The following is a 15,566-nucleotide window of genomic DNA, read 5'->3' on the forward strand; positions in this document are numbered from 1 at the left end:
GAAACTGGTGTGTTTAATTACCCTTGAAAAAAGAAAGGTCAAAATAGGACAGGACTGACAAAGTCAGTTCAGCCTCTGGACAGAGTCCAAGCTTCAGTCCTAACTGTCATCTCCTTGTTTCTTCTTTTGGAGGAGTCTACATTTAAGTGTAGTTGTAAGACGTTCACACTGCACATTTCTGTAGTTCTTTCTCTCTTTTTCTCCTTCTCTTCTTTTTTCTCTCCTTTCCCTCTTCCCCAGTTCCTTTCTTCCTCCCTCTCCCCCCTCTCTCTCTCTCTCCCCCTCCCTTGCTCTATTTCTTTTTCTTCCATGTTAGGACTTAGAATTTTCTTTTCTATTCTTATTCTTATTCTTATTCTTATTCTTATTCTTATTCTTATTCTTATTCTTATTCTTATTCTTATTCTTATTCTTATTCTTATTCTTATTCTTATTCTTATTCTTATTCTTATTCTTATTCTTATTCTTATTCTTATTCTTATTCTTATTCTTATTCTTATTCTTATTCTTATTCTTACTCTTTTATTCTTATTCTTATTTTCTTATTCTTATTTTCTTACTCATTTTCTATTTCTACTATTTTTGTGACAAGCCCAGTGTCAGGGTCCAGAGTGGATTGGCTGCTCTTTGGGCTGGAGGCTATGGGAGCTCTCCTGGGGCAGTAGGGCAGGACCTCACAGCCAGGACCTATCACCACCATCGCCCAGCCAGTAGTGAGGCAGGCTTGGGAAGCAGCCAGGGAAATCATAGAATCACAGAACGGTTTGGGTTGGAAGGGACCTTAAAGATCATCTAGTCCCAACCCCCTGCCATGGGCAGGGACACCTTCCACCAGACCAGGCTGCTTAAAGCCACATCCAGCCTGGCCCTGAGCACTAAACACCTCCCTCGGGATGCGAATGGGTCAAGTCCAGGCTAAGATGTCAACCTGTGGGTGGGAGTCAGGATCAGGCCCAGTGAGGGGATCCAGGGTGAGACACAGCCTGAGATGGCCAGGCAAGGCCATGGGCTGGCACTGAGCTGGCCCCCAGACCCAGCAGCTGGAACGCCCAGTGTCGGGGGGCTCTTAGAGCCTTGCCACATAGTCATCATGCAGATATTATATAGGGACACATACATGTTGCATATGCACATCTGTGCATAAATATACACACAGAGAGAGGCACACTGATAGAATCAATTAAAAGCTCTCTCTGTCACACTCTAGTTTTGCTGATCGTTAATCACAGATGTCTGATACTTTTCTATTTCAAGTCAAAGACTCTCAGTCTTCTTTATAGCAATCAATACACTGGGATCACTGGGATCATCTCACAAAGTCTGTGCATTTTTATTCCAAAGATCTGTCAGAGCAATAACCATATGATTCTGACCCATGTAAGAGGATTTGGGTAATGCATGTATAAGACTGCTTGTTTCATATCTATAATTCATTTGCTGCTTGATCTCTTGGGGGAGCGGGGGGAATCATGGCAGCTGTTTAACAACCCACAGTTACAACAGAAAGTAAAGGGAGCTACAATTCAGCTGAAAAAACATGTAAAGATTGTGCTCACTGGGCCAGGGAATCTGGACTAACATTCCTAGTTTTGTAAGAAGTGTTGGGGGATTTTTAATGACCATAAGATCCTTGACTTCACAACTCAGTCAGAAATACAATAGCCATAATAACATACTGTAGTGATAGTATTCTTACAACTACAAAGTTGTAAAGATGTACAAAAGGAAAAGTTAGTGTAGAGAAGAAATACCATTTATTAGACCAACAGAGACACCTGGAAAAAAGCAGACAGGCTTTCATGTACAAAGACCTTTCTGCAACTCTCAAACAGAGAAAATAGATGTGAAGCTAAGTAGGGCAAGGTGTAATTGCTGTGAATTTAACATTATCATGTTAATTGTTTGAGAGAAAACTTGGCTGATGAAAGTGGTCTCTTATGGGACAGAGAAGGATGGGTTATTACTGTCCCCGTAACCGTGTGGGCAGCAGGATGTGGTACACTTGGACGATGGCAGCACTGACCCATGTCTAGCAAGTAAATACAAGGGTGTTGCTTGAACTAAGAGATTTCTGCAACCCATTGCCCCAGTTACTGTTTCCTAGCTCTGTGTCCCCTAATTTCCACCGATACACCCCTTTGGGCGGAGGACAGGAGGACAGGCTGCTGCTTCTTATTTTTCTTTTTTTTTTTTTTTTTTTTTTTAATCAGCCTTCTAGTTCATGAGCAGAGAGCAGAAAATACCATCTTCAAGTTGCAAGATATTGTGACACTTCTACATGGAGTGAGGTTTGTTGCATCTATGGATACAGTCAACAAATCATTCAATTTTTCTGTTGTCAGCAACATTGGAACCCACTCAAGGGAGCTGGGAAATCAATTGTACTGAGGCTCAACTCCTTCAAACAAAATGAATAAAAAAAAGAAAGATTGTAAGGGTAAAATTAGAAGGACTATTCCAAGATTATTTCCCTCTCCCCTTAATCAAGACTGGCAAACATTCCTTAAAAATTACACATGTTTTTGAATGAGAAATATTTAGAATGGACAGAAAAAGCTGCAGGGGAATTTTTCTTACCATTCTGTCATGCTAAAAAACAAAAAAATCATTGGGAAGTGGTGACAAAGGTCAGAAAGGATTTAATAAAATGGAAAGGTCTGAGAAGCCAACTTCTCAGTGATTTTTTCTTCTTTCTTTTCTTCCCCCCCCCCCCCCCCCTCCCCGCATACAACTGAGTTAGTCAGTCTTAGGGTGCCTTTGTGGAACTACAATCAGAGAAAACTGCTATTGGCCAAAAGGCCCTCTTTTCCTTTTAAATTTATCGCTTCTTTAAAAACAAGCAAAAACCCAAACAAATGCAAAGTGTTTGGAAGATGACATGGAACCAAAACTATCAAAGTTTTGCTTATCAGACGTCAGATGAAGTGTATATGATCCTTTGAATGGTGGATTCTTTTCTCCAGTCATCAGTAGACACTGACCCAAAGCTGCATGTCTTTCGGAGAGACATGCTTGGGTTCACCGATGCTCATTTCCTGCTGTGTTGGCCAGGTGTCCTCTTCTGGAATTGAAGGGGGGACAAATCAATGTCTCCTCCTCTGTTTCATGGCTGGGTGGGTGTATGCACACACCACAGAGTGCCTGTGGTGTGCAGAGAGTTCAGCACATACTTACTGTGTGACTAGTCAGTGTGCCGTTTTATGGATACACATGGGTAGACAGCAGTTGGGCACATCCTTGCATGCTTCCAGCCTGAGATTCAGGGAATTACAGGATGAGGGTGGGTTTGTCAGAAAGATGCTGCTGCTTCCAGAACTATCCATACAGAGTAGGACATAGAGAAAACAGCTGCAGGTCTGGTGGATGATAAGTTCAATGTGAATCTGAAACATGTCCTTGCAGCAAAAGCCAGCTGCACAGAAAGCAAGAACGTAGCCAGCAGGTCAAGAGAAAGGGTTGTGCTCTTCTGTTTGGCACTTGTGATACAGCACTGGGAATCCAGTATGGACACTGGCACAGTCACAAAACAGGCATGGACATAACTGGGGTGAGTCTAGCGGGGGGGTGTGAGTCTAGCAGGGGGGTACCTTGTGGGTCAGCAGCTGGGGCACAGGGCATGGCAGGATAGACTGAGAGAACTGAGAGAAACAGGTTTGTTCAGCCTGGTGAAGGGAAGAGTATGTAGCAGGAGGGTGTGTAGAGAAGACACAGCCAGACTCTTCTTAAAGACCTACAGCAACAGAAGAAAAAGGAAACAAATTCTACTTGCAACACAGGAAATACTATCTCAGTGTAAAGGAAAAAAATCTCTATGAGAGCGGTCAGCTAGGGTCCCAAAAATACAGTGGGATCTCCATCCTTTGAGATACTCAAAATTCATCTGAACAAGGCCTAGAGTAACCTGCTCTTCCTAGACTTTCTTTGAGCAGCAGATTGGACTAGAAACCTCCAGAGGTCCCTTCCAAACTGACTTTTTCTGCAGTCCTGTGACACAGCCTTCTCCAAAGTACCTTCTGACACTACTGAAGATCTAGCTGTGGACTTCTTCCTAATTGCAGTTTTTCCTGGATGCCAATGTTTTTGCCATATGGTAGGAGAAGAAAGAATGATGGATACAAGGCAGGGTGAACTTCCAGAAACAAATCTCATCTCTGCATCTTGCTTCCCATGCATGCCTACAGAGACCTGGTAAAAGTTGGTGGCTAGGAGAGAGTCATAGCATGGAGCTGGTTGAACCGTGAGCTGTTCAGTTCAGAGCTGGAGTCCTGGTGGGTATTTCTGTATATCTGAAACTGAAACGAGTCAAAGGCTCACCACAGTGAAGGGTAGGTCAACTGCAGACAAAACCAGACCCATTTTTTTGAATGGATGTCCTCAAACATTTTTGTATTGCGAAGGCTCAGTGAATTACTGTAAGTCAGCTGAATGGGCCTAGCTGATCCTGCTTTGACTGCAAGGTAAACTGCTTTGACACTTACGGTGGTTTAGACTTATGTGTTTCACCTTTTTGTTGGTCTGGGTCTGCAGACAGTCAGTGATGGGAGTTTAACTGACACACCACAGTCCATCGAAGTCCTGTAAATTAGATCATATGCTTCTATTGAAGGAGGGAGAAAATGAAACATATAAGCTCAGCACTCTGCAACGGTCAAAAAGATATGGTGAAGAACAGGGAGCAACACAGAGCATGCTTCTAAGCAGCTGCAAAAGTATCACGAGCTCCCAGGTCTTGGGCGCTCTATTTGGATGTTTATCCTCACAGAGGAAGCAGTACAACTAGAAAATATGATGTGTGTGAACTAAATCATGAAATAGCTTCCACAGGAGAAGACATGACCTAGGCTATCAATCACCAGCTTGGAAAAGAGGTGTTTGCAGGGGTGATAAGAGAGAAGATGAATGGAGCTAGGTGGGCTAGATGGACCTCAGGCACTAGGGTTGTTTTTGTGGTCTTACTGGCCCCACTGAACACTCCTCTTCTTTGGATGCCTTCTGGATCACAGCCATGAAACTGAGAGCAGAATCAAAGGATCTCTGCTTTGTGATACTTGTCTGAGCTCTGCCTTGAGTACTTTACAAGTTTTCTACCTGCCTTTGCTTGACACCAGGGAAACTGATGGCTCTCTGCCAACCTTTGTCAACAGCATGTACAAGGACAACATTTGCAAGACAAAATGACCAGCGCTAAGATTTCTCTATAAAGAGGGTGCTTTACCGAAAGGTCTGTTCTGCATCTAAGAGGTTAATAAATATTCACTGAGACTCATCAATGTCAAGACTAAAACCAAACAGGAAAATAGCAATCTCTTTCTCTTTTGTAAAGGAACTTGTTGAAATAACTGCCTAAGTCTGCCCTCTGTTTACTAAAACGGCTTCGGAAATCTCTAAATCCATTTATCCTGAGGATTATCATCATCTGGTTTCCAGACAACATTCTCATTTCCTCCAGTGAGGTTTTTTGATACCTTAGGCCATTAGCTGTGGTATTGATCTTTCCTTAATACGTGAGATTTCCTACAGCAAAGTCAGCGCTGCATCTAAAAAAACCCCAGCCAAACCTGTTTTATCTGAATAGCCAGAATAGCATTTTGTTAGAGACAAAATTTAACATTCTTTGGCTTTTGTTTATAATGAATGTATCAGGGCAGGCTCTAAATACATCCTCACAGAACAGACTGAGCCTGTTATCAGCCACTTGGGGAAATTCTGTTCCAGAGACAAAAGCTTGTGACATGCCAGTCCTTCAGCTGCTAGTGCTGTGGCCCGACCTGGGGATAGAGATAATGGGCAGCACTCGGGAGTGCAGCTCTGAGATTTTACCTGGCCCTTCCTACCACAAATTCCACCCTCTTGACAAATTGTGTGCAGTGTTCCACAGAAAATTAGTCACCAAATCCCTTACTATTCATCCTACATCACCTGATGGGTCTAGTCAGGATGGTGCCTCTGTAGTAGAAATGGAAAGAAGAAACCTGAAGCAAAGGTATGACAAAAGAAATCAGCACACGTTTGCTCCTGGTTTCCTGCTTTACGGTACTGTTTCCCTTTTTGTCTTCTACTTGTGGGAAGATATTGGAAGCCCATGGTTATTCCTGGAAGACAGCCCGGTAACTTTGGGAAGAGAGTGATGGAGGCACCTGGGAAAGGGAGTCAAAGCATTTGGACACTTTAGCAGCTTGGACAGGTGGGAATCTATTGCAGCTGCTTCTGAAATAATTGGAGCTTGTTGAAAAGCTTAGGTTTCTAAGGACATGTTCTCCTTGCAACTGTAATCCCAGAGGCAGAGAATAGTTAAATTCATTAACCTTAACTACAGGGATAAACTTTTTTTCCTTTTGTTCAGCCACAATATGTATATAAAGAAGGTTTATGCCTTCTACCCCCAATACCATGACCTTCAGCAAGTCTCTGTGCTAAACGCGTCAGTCAGCTCCATACAGAGTTAATGGGAGAAGTTCCTCCAAACATTGCAAAAAAAAAAAAAAAAATTGACTAAAAATGCATATCACGGAATAGGAAAAAAATTGCTTGAATTTTCTTCCTGCTACTTTGTACTTCTTTTGGTGCTTGAAGCATAATGTTCAGCTGTTACTAAGAAGTATGATTTAAAATTTCTATATGAACACCAGAAGAGCCCTTAAATGTATGAAAGTCTTCATTACCACCAAGAAGAAGTCATTATGACCAAAAAATTCAAATTCAGGTGCCTTAAATAAGAATAAGTATATAATTTAACAATTTTTTCAGTATGTCTGAGCACCTGCAGATAACATTTAAGATTAGTTCATTACAGGAACCTAAATATGGATTAAAGGATTAATTTTAGACATTAAATTGTAAAAAGTTTAGATTATGTAATTTACCAGGGCCACATGACAAGTTGTTGAACTTTTCTTTATATGTAGAATTAAAAATCTTCTTAAATAGAAGACAGGATGCAGCAGAGGTTCCAGGTTTGTCCTCCTTGTTTGCCACGAACTGCTTCTTCCACAAATCCAATAGAGAATGAAAAAAACCACAGGATTTAGTTTTTTTCTTTATGAAGTGTCTTTCTTAATTGTATTAGCAATTAGGAGGGTTCCTACAGTATAACAAAACAAAACCCCAACAAAAATAGAAATCCCTAAGACAGAATAGTCGTTTTAGGCCATGGACAGATGCTTGGTGTGCAAACACCTCCACCAGTTGATGACATTATTGTGTTCAGCTGCTGTTTTGCCCTCTGAATTTTTAACTCCTTTCCTTTTCCCTTTCTGCAAGCCCTTCAGCTTCACCAGCAGATTGAGTCCTGTAAATACTCCCTAACTCAAACAGTAAAAATAGATGATTAGAGTTATTTTAGCTAGTTTTAGTTGAAGATGAAATAACAGTGCTGAAATGGGGGTGGAGAGAAAGTAATTTTTGGCTAGGAACAGTAACAGCTTCAAGATACAGAAGAGAAAATTTGGAAGAGGACACTAGTTTTATGAGATGAACGTACCGAGTTCAGCTTCACAGCCCTCAGACTAATTACTCTGAGATAAAGTGAGTGGATTTTAACTTTTCTTTAAATAGTGAAGATAATCCGGTAGTGATTTAACAGTAAATGTCATAGCAAACAGATTCAGGACTAGAGCTCAGCCAAACAGCAATGTTTTTTCACATGCAGTTTCACGTGGCAAATCACGTATTAAACAAATACCTATGCTTTTCTTAATTAAAAGTTTTGGACTTCTTTCTCCTTCTCCCAAATCATGCCGGTAAAAAACTCTCCATTTTTAGAAGTATATCTAGTTATATGCAATATCAGCCAGGGTCAAAGATCTTCCTTTGCTGTTATTTTGAGCCCGCTTGCAAAACAGGAGCTGCACAAAATGTCAGCTCGCTTGTGGCCTGTGAAGGCCGTGCTTGAGCAACACTTCAAAGAGGCTGCTTGGGGGAACTTTGCTCTCAGCTCGCTGGGGGGGCCTATGTGATTCACAGAGCCCCCGTTGGCACTTGGTGACAGCTACGTGGCCAGAGCTGTGCATGCCTCTGTATGAGAAATAAGGCTTTAAGATTTCACACAGATTAAGACTTCCTACTTCAGGCAAAGTCTGGATACCTGTTACAAAATCAAAGCAGTTCGTATGCCCCTTCTTATACAAACAATATAATAAGGAGGCTGGACCGGCAAATGTGGTCAGTAAGACATTCTCCATCAGTTACCTACTTCTGGCAGTTTGTAGTCCATGAAAATGTTACAGCCAAACCTCGCAAAGTTCTTCTTAAAATATCCTAGAACAAACATCTTTATAATTAGTATGGTGCAATTCAGAAGACATGGGGTAGAATCATATTATTTTGAAATATATGACTCCATTAAAATAAACCAAAATATTTATAGAAATTAGATGAGCTAATGAGAATTTCATTTTGGAGAAAACTCATAAAATGCCAATGATATCAGGACACAATTTCCTTTCTTTTTTTGGAACCAAAATTTTTCAAAGGAAATATTTTTGAAAGAAAAAAAAAAGTTAATTAAAATAATTTATAACACATAAGAAAAATGTTTGGAAAAAAGGTTGTTTTGATTAAATGTTTTGGTTTTCTGGCTAAAAAGGAGATTTTGGATCACCCCAAAAGCAATCTGGCTTTGGGGAAAGAGCGAAATTTGCTTTCAGTGAGAATATCTACTTCTTCATTTCACATCAATTGGAAATAAATTTTATTATTGAAATTCCTCACAGGCAAGAAATATTCCCTTAGCGCAGACCTGTGTTACCTGGGCACGGGTAGTAGTCCTGTGACGGCTGCAAAAGAAAGGTTATTTCTCGTGGATAAATTCTGCAGTTTCTTTGGTGCTCCTCTGTGATTAGGGACACTGAGTGATGAGTGGAGGCAACTTATCTTGAAAAGCTGATGAGGTTATCACTGCCAGTTCCTGCCCATTTCCTCCCTCCCCCCTCTGCCCTACTTTACCTTCATGCCACTCACCAATACCTAAACTACTTTTCAGGCAGCACCAGGGCTACAGGGCAGAATTTTAAGGAAAGTAAAGTTGGCGATGAGTTTACATAAAATGTAATGCTGATGGCTGCAATGATAAGGAAGTCTAATGGATGAGCAGCTCAGCTGTCTTGCTGTGAAGGGCAGAGGGGGCTGCCAGAGGGAGGACTTTGTCTATTGGCATCTTAATTGCCAGATTTCAGAACTGCACATAAAAATGTAAACCCTGATGCTGTTCCCGGCAGCTTCTTGGAGTTGGTCTGATTCATACCAGCCTACAACACACTGAAGAAAAGCTTTGAAGAGCAGGGAATGATGGTCTTGTAGGGACCAGGATCAAAACAGATAAGATTTAGGAACAAGATCTATACATTGACTGTAAATTTCAATAGCTGCAGTTGAAAAGATGAAGCAATAAAGGAAGTGGTTGCTAATGAGTTAACTGTGGATCCCATATGGCATATGTCCACGCTGTTAGGAGCAGACTATGACTGAAGGCTGTTCAGACAGCCAGAGAAAAAATTTAGAGAATGGCATTGAGGGCAGCGAATGGAAATTCCCATCTTTTTTAGTGACTTTACACTGTACGTACAAGTCACAAACTTCTCTACGCATCAGTTTCCCTGACTGTGAAATATGCAGTAAAACCGAGCCAAGCGTGGCTGCAGCATTACGGCAGGACCTCTGAGACAGGACCTTGGACACACCAGGGAGTGTGGGTTGCCCAGGGTTTGTAATGGCACAGCTTTGGAAACCCACCGTTGGAAGACAACGTCAGCTTGTAGACTGCAACTTGCTTAAAGCCCTCAACTAGAAAATGTTACTTGACAAATATATAGTATTTTTGTAGCTTCTGGGGGCTGAAAAAAACCTGACTTTCTTCAGCTAAACCAGATGTAAGGCTAGGTGAGTTTTTGGAAGGAGAGACTGTCCAAGAGAGGTTGTGCATTCTCTAACCCTGGAGGCTTTTAAGGCTTTGTCGTGGTTTAACCCCAGCCTGCAACCAAGCACCACACAGCTGCTCCCTCACTCCCTCCTCACCAGGAGGGATGGGGAGAAGAATCAGAAAGGAATGTAAAACTCAGGGGTTGAGATAAGAACAATTTAATAGGTAAAGCAAAAGCTGCGCATGCAAGCAAAGCAAGAGAAGGAATCGTTCACCACTTCCCATGGGCAGGCAGGTGCTCAGCCGTCCCCAGGGGAGCAGGGCTCCATCACACCTAACAGTCACTTGGGAAGACAAACACCATAATGATGGATGTCCCCCCCTTCTTCTTCTTTCCCCAGTTTATATACTCAGTATGACATCCCATGGTATGGAATACATCTTTGGCTGGTTCGGGTGAGCTGTCCTGGCTGTGTCCCCTCCCAATTTCTTGTGTCCCTCCAGCCCTCTCACTGGCAGGGCCCAAGAAACCAAAAAGTCCCTGGCTTAGTATAAACGTTACCCAATAAGAACCGAAAACATCAGTGTGTTATCAACATTGTTCTGACACCAAATCCAAAACATATCACTGCACCAGCTACAAAAAAGAAAATTAACTCTGTCCCAGATGAAGCAAGGACAGGTTTGACTCAGGAGAGCCCCAGGCAACCTCTTCTGATCCCATAGCTGACCATGCTTTGAGTAAGAAGTTGGGTTACAGAGATCCTGAGGTCTTTTCTAGGCTGAATTATCTTATGATCTTATTTTTATTTTCTAGTACCAATTAAAGCAAAACAGTGCCAAATTTTGAGTAAGAGAATTTATGCAGTTACTTACTGGTGCCTTAGTATTGCTAATGAGTACAGAAACGTGAAAGATCCCCCCATTCCCTAGAGGAAACAGGAGACTGATCTGAGGAGAGCAGGCCTTTTATGCAGGGCATGATTCTTAACGGATTTAGCAAGTATCAGCCCCCACTTAGTGCACTGGTAAAAGATACAAGGCTTTCTACTGACACCTCCCCTACACGTTCTCTTCTGACATTTGTAACTCTTGCTGTGAGATGCAGCGAAGTCTTCATTTCACCTCCCTGTCAATATTTATTGTGCATGTGTAATTTGGAGATTTTAAGATAATGTAATAAAATTCTTGCCTGCATTCCTCAAGTCTTATATGTCTGCAGTGTACAACTTGCATACAAAAGGATGTAAAACTACCATAGCAGACAGTGAAATAGATCAACCTTGTGTAATTGAATGAACAAATTTTCAGCCATAGCAGCGATGCCAGTAGGCAAAATGGATTGTGGCCTCCCAGGTCCCTCAGCAAAACCTTTTCCTGGCAATTACGTGGCTTCAAAGTTGGCCAAGGCCCAAGATCCATCAGCAAACAATCTTTGTTTTCATACTACTACATAAAACATGTAAGACACTTGTGAAAGATGTCATTTTAAGGAATGTACCCATTTAAAGAAGCAGCTCTTGTAAGTGAAGATGATTTTAGGTTTTAGGATTAGAAATGGTATACTATGCTTGAACTGCAAGTAGTGACTTATGGTTACTGCCTGGAAAATGTAGTTCACCTGAAAATTATTATCTTAAGATTGCTTGAGTATCACTGGCTAATGTGACCTGACTCTTGATTAAGGCATTTTTAAAGAGGTACATTGCAGGGTATAGAGATTTAAAGGAAAACAGTGTTTTCCCAGAGCTGTTCACATATTTTTCATAATCAGTCAGACCCTTCTTCTCCCTCCAACATTATTTTGATAGCGATGAATTCATTTACATAAATTATTAGATATTGAGTGGGGAGACAGTGAGAGAAAGAAAAGAGAGGAAGCGTCTCTGGCAGTTCCTCTGGGATCAGTGGGGGAGGCTACCAGAATGGCTCTGAAAATTGGGACAATTTAAATTAGTCATTGTTAACTGGGAAAGTAGAACAATACCCTAGACACATAGTGAAATGTGGAAGGAAAGGGAAAGAAATCTCTGGATAACGGTATAGATGCAAAGATGTTCCTGGGTCTGCATTAGCAACGATTTCTCAAGTCCATAACAGCTCAAAGCATGTAGCAGATTTAAGGGGAAAGAGAAATGAGAGTGAAAAATGTGTTATTATTTTCATGTATTAGCCAAAACAGGGCAAGGTATCTTACCTACCGCAGATCAGAATAAACGAAATACTACACGGATGAAGAGAACCATTTTAAACAATTCAATTTGATTGCAGATGTTGACATCCCAAGCGATTTTGTAGTCTCGAGGCTGGAGTTTTGCTCATGCTCTACAAAAATGGGAGAGAAGCCAAACACACCAGTGTCACATTGAAACCAGGGTCCTGGGGAAGCAATCCCTCCTGAGGAACTCCCACTAGATGCTGGTACCACGGATCATGTGTGATTTATACTTGTGCTCTGATTACAGCTACTTGGGAATTATTTTTAGCTTTCTATTCAGAAATGAAAATTCATCAGAAATGCTTTCCTTTCCCCCCACCTCCTCCCCGGAACTTAGATGCTTCAGTGGAACAGATCCTCAGATAATGTTTCTGAACAAAACCAGAGAAACAGAACTGTGCGGAACAACCAAGACAGTAATGACACCAGCTGGAAACTAAATCTAAAGGTACCTCACAGTCCAGTGCTGTAAATCAGCAAGTGAAAGACTGAACCAAGATCCCTTCTACACCCAGTTTGGACTATTGGTTGTTCTTGTTAGTGCAGTATTATGCTGTGAGTGTCACCATGGGCAGCTGACTGCTGCGGATCGATCAAGAAGGGCTTTGAAAGACTTGCAGTTGTAGCCCATTGCTTTTCTGGAGAGTCTCTCCTAGCCAGTTAGCAGCTGGAATCTCTTGATTTGCTTATGTGATTTAGTTATATCTGTTTTTACTCAGGGTTTGATTTCAAACAACATGCCCCCCCCCCTCGTTCCCCATCCCCAGGGAAAAAAAAAAAAAAGAAAAAAGAAAAAAATAAAAGGTAGGGGGTACTCTAGGTTAAGACACAGACTCAGAAATTCACAAATTTATAGTTCCTCCTTCTGGTGATTCCTTCCCAAACACATGTCCCAAGAGGACATGAAAACTGCAAAGTGCCTATAGTGTCATCTTTGTATTTAGGATCCCTCTAGCAAGGCTCTACATTGCAACTGTGATATTTTGCATGTTTTTTTCCCCTTCCATCTGTTGTCTGATTGTGGTTGTAAAAGAGAAGACTGAGGGCTTGTGTTTGACTTCTAACTTCACCTCTGCTCTGTGTAATCAGCAGTGTTTTTCAGGCAGAAAGAACACGGGTAAAGTCTCATGTTTGCCTTTTGTTCCACATGAAAGGACATCACACATCCTGTTGTTCATCAGTCAAGGTTATTCCTCTTGGCTGCCTGCTTCCTTCTCCCATTACTTGCGCCTTAAACTCTGCCTTATCCACTTTCCTGCAGCTTAATGTGCTCCTGGTTTCTTCCCTTGCTTACCCCAGGCTTGCCAATGGGGAGGTAGCAGTGGGCACAGTGCTTTCTAGGTATCCACACGTCTGACGCTCTCTATCTCACCTGATTTTGGCATAACAAAGATGTCACATCTCTACATATGTGTCCTTAGTTTAGATCATGAAATTTTAGGGGTTATAAAATTATTAAAATTAACATTCTGACTCAGGAGGTGAGACCAATACATAAATGTGGGGTCAGCAACTGTGCTCTTGGCAGTGCCATCCTCCTGAACCCACGCTGGTTTGGCACTGCAGGAGGGGACCACAAGAACTCTGTTCCAGGGTGGAATATGGTTTTGAAGTTCAGTTTTGTTCCAGGTCAGAATGAAATGCAAAAAAAAATAAATATTGGTAATCTCCATGAATGAGAAGTTCAGGGAGAAAATAAGTATTTTTTGAGAATAGAGCAGCTTTGTTTGGACTTTCTTTTTTAATACACTGCAATCTTTTTTTAATCTTTTTTTTTCTTTCCCTGGTTTTTTTTTTCTCATTTTGGTCAGAACTAAGCGCAGAATGAGAATGAAAATTCCTTTTTTTCAAATGTCAGAAATGGGATGGACTGATACTGCTGTCACACCTCTCCCCTTCTACTCCTCCTCATACCTTCCAGTTCTTCCACAGGAAATTTTGGCAAAAATAGATGAGATTTTCCATATGTGCTGTAAGTGATAAAAGCACCCACGCCAGGTTCTGATGAAATCTACTGTCATCTCGATCTGACATGACATTGCCAAGCAAGGTGATTGATCTGTAGGGTCTATCTTATCATGACAACCACAAAGTTGTGAGATCTGGGTACCGACCTGAAAATGTACTGGTAGACTTAAAGCAATGTTTCAGCAAGTCCTAAAGTTCTGCTTAGACCTGTCGGCGTGCTATCAACTGCATCTTCTTATAATTGCTGCTTTGTTTCACAGAGATAGTGGTGGGACCCTCGGTGTCTAGGGGGCTGCCCCTATCTCAGGGTACATTTGTGCTAAAGTTCAGTGCTTGAGAAGGTGCATGCGTAACCATGAAAAGGTGCATGGGAAGAACCATTGGTGTAGCAATCACGCTGGTGGAATGAGTTGCTGTTCCACAGCCAAGTGTCAATGGACAAAAATGTCATAGTTTTGCACTGCAGAGGTGCTGGTTTGAATACCTGAAGACCTGAAGCCCAGATTTTCTATTACTTCATACGTCCACAAGCACTTTTTAATGCAAAACATTAGCAAATGGTGCAATAGCTCTTTTTGTGCTTGAAATTCGACTTCACATCGGGCTGCCATTTTCCCTGTCAGGGTTTCTCAGAGAAAAAATGAGTGTACACAGGTTGTGTAGTGCATGTGCAGTCAGCCCATCTGTTGCGTTCCTGAAGTGTCAGCCTTGCAGTGTGAATGCCCAAGCAGAGTGAAGGCTGCCATACTTATTCTTGGGTTTTCCTGGATGGAAATCTGTGCAAACACAGTGGGTGCCCTGCAAACACATATGGAGTGAAAGCTAGCACCTCTAGGAAGCATTAGTCATGCTAGGCACACACTATAGGGTTGTTCAGCACATATACTGTGGTCATACTGAGGTTCTACCCTGTGGCTACAGAGACAGCAACACCCTACCTGATAGAGTTACCAGATACCCAGCATTGCAGACATCTCAGCTCCTGGTGAGCTGGGCTGCTGAGATCACTTTCATCAGCCAAGGTGAATGAAAGACTAATAAGCAGGGATGACATGAGCAGCTGTGCAGTAATGCAGAAGTGTAGGAGGGCTCAAGAGCTCATGAGCTACAGTACAACAAACCAGTGGGTTCCCTTGGTTCACTCTTGTCAGATTCTCCTCTCAGAGCTCCAGCATTGCACCTTTGCCATTATCTCCCATTCCTGTGATTGATGCCCATTCCTTTTCCCTCTTGCTTATCCCATCCTTTCCTCCTGGATTTCTTCCGCCTCCCACCTTGCTGTCCCTTCACGTGTACCTTTGCTTCTCCCTTACTACATCTCTTGTCCCTGCTTTCTTTTTATTTCCTGGGCTGGAAAACAGGCAGCACATCTAATTGCCCCTGGGTAACTCCATCCAGAACAGCTCTGGGCCGTTAGGATTTGAGATGTGTTGCAAAGCCATTGGAGCTTGCCAAAGTCTGTGCTGACCGCGTAGAGCTTGTTCTGATCTCAGTGTCTCACTGAGCTTTGTCTCAGTAAGGAGA

General features: G+C 42.1%; 1 long non-coding RNA gene across 1 annotated transcript; it reads right to left on the bottom strand.

Moving 5' to 3' along the window:
- Positions 1-2,719: 2,719 nt before the first annotated feature.
- On the bottom strand, positions 2,720-3,560 carry LOC129735642 (uncharacterized). Its single transcript, XR_008731417.1, has 2 exons — positions 3,175-3,560; positions 2,720-3,061 (listed from the first exon to the last, which is right to left on the bottom strand). It is a non-coding gene; the product is annotated as an uncharacterized LOC129735642 (long non-coding RNA).
- Positions 3,561-15,566: the final 12,006 nt, after the last annotated feature.

Source organism: Falco cherrug, chromosome 3, assembly GCF_023634085.1.
Source record: "Falco cherrug isolate bFalChe1 chromosome 3, bFalChe1.pri, whole genome shotgun sequence".
Taxonomy (NCBI): Eukaryota; Metazoa; Chordata; class Aves; order Falconiformes; family Falconidae; genus Falco; species Falco cherrug.